The sequence below is a fragment of the Octopus bimaculoides genome, chromosome 26, assembly GCF_001194135.2.
Source record: "Octopus bimaculoides isolate UCB-OBI-ISO-001 chromosome 26, ASM119413v2, whole genome shotgun sequence".
Lineage (NCBI taxonomy): Eukaryota > Metazoa > Mollusca > Cephalopoda > Octopoda > Octopodidae > Octopus > Octopus bimaculoides.
This window is the reverse complement of record NC_069006.1, coordinates 18,911,039-18,912,867: the sequence shown is the minus strand read 5'-3', so window position 1 is coordinate 18,912,867 and position 1,829 is coordinate 18,911,039.

Genomic DNA, 1,829 nt, shown 5'->3' with positions numbered 1-1,829 from the left:
GATACATAACTGGGTACATGACGTGGCAAAAGAACATGGACAAAATAGTAAACAAGGTGCAACAAACAAGCAGGCCACATAGAAACATCTCCTTCATCAGCTGCCACCATTAAAACACAGGCGTTTCGAAGAATTAAGGCAGTACGCATCGTTAAAATGGTTCTTCCCACGAACACAAATTAAATTTTTTTCGTGGAGGGTAGTGGCGGACGGAAAACAAGACAGGAAAACGAAACGGTGAAATAAACAAACAAAAAGGCTGTACAGCCAGACGTGAAGTGTGTATGTATTGAACTCTGTGAAGCACGAACTGGAGGAGCAAAGAAGTACGTGCGAGCTTGAGGAGTCCAAGAACGAAAAGAAATAGCAGCCGGACACACATGACCAGTGCTGGGTAGAGAGAAAGAGTAGCAGAGGGAGAAGAAGGGGAGGAAGTAGAATAAAAGTGAGCAACGAGAGGTAGAAGGACGAGCAACGAGAGATAGCAGTGACAGGGAGAGGCGAAGAACAGTAGAGGGAAGAATGAGAGGGGGAAATAGATATACATGCACATGCGTGCACTCACACTCATAGACACGTGTGTGCATGGGTGTAAAAAGTGTTCTCAAACTATGGAACAAAAGCTGTGAAGTCTGAAGAAATAAACTCTCTTCAACGGTGGGAAAAAAATGCTAATTGTTTTCTTAATTATGAAACTCAATTCAAAAGAGAGTACAGTTCAGTTAATTCCTTCCTGAAAAATTCCAGAATGAAAACATTTATAGAAATGAATAAACAACCGACTAGACCAAACTATAAACATCTGAAAGAACACAACCACACAAAGCTAACCTTTCACCTGCAAGTAAATCGTTTTCAAACTAGGAATAGGGAAACCTCATAAGAAATACTAGAAGAAACTACCCCAGAGTTAGTACTAATTTTTCTCCAGCAATTAGAAATGTTCAAGGGACTACGTTTAACCCCCAACGAAATACTCAAACCATGTAATACAAACCAATTTACCCATACAACAAAACCAGCATCCCAACCATTCAAATATAATTAATAACACTGACAATTATATCAACGTACAATTAAACCTTGGGAGAGGCATTATGCCGGTAATAAACACATGCACTGGTTCAGTCCTTTATTAATTTATATAGTTTTTTGTTAAATTATTTCATTGCACTCTTGCAATCTCTTCAGATACATTCAAAATAAATGGAAGTGGAGAGACAAGTTACTGAAGAAATTGCAAGAGTGCAATGAAATAATTTAACAAAAAACTATATAAATTAATAAAAGACTGAACCAGTGCGTGTGTTTATTACCGGCATAATGCCTCTCCCAAGGTTTAATTGTATTTCTTTCAACACACGTATCCACACCAAGAATCTTGCACACGAAATACACCAACGTAATTATAGCAAAAAATTTTAAAACCCAGTGCCGAGAAACAGGGATACACATTGGAACAAAACATATAGGGAAAACCCAAAGTAATAAGCAAACTTTCTTAGCAACAAAAATCAGCATCACTTGCAAAAGGATTAAAATTTACTCCAACCGCACGCAGATCTAATCAGAATGAAATTAAAAACGATATTATGGAATTTTTCAGAAAATTACAACTTACAGAAGCATTAATTGATTACATTGATGAGGGTGAACTTTCTATTACCAGTTTTAAAGCCCCTGAGAAAAAGGCACCATGGGTACAATCTTCTCATTACCCTTATTAAGTTGAGTGTATATATATATATATATGTGTGTGTGTGTGTGTGTATCATCATCGTTTAACGTCCGTTTTCCATGCTGGCATGGGTGTGTGTGTGTGTGTATGT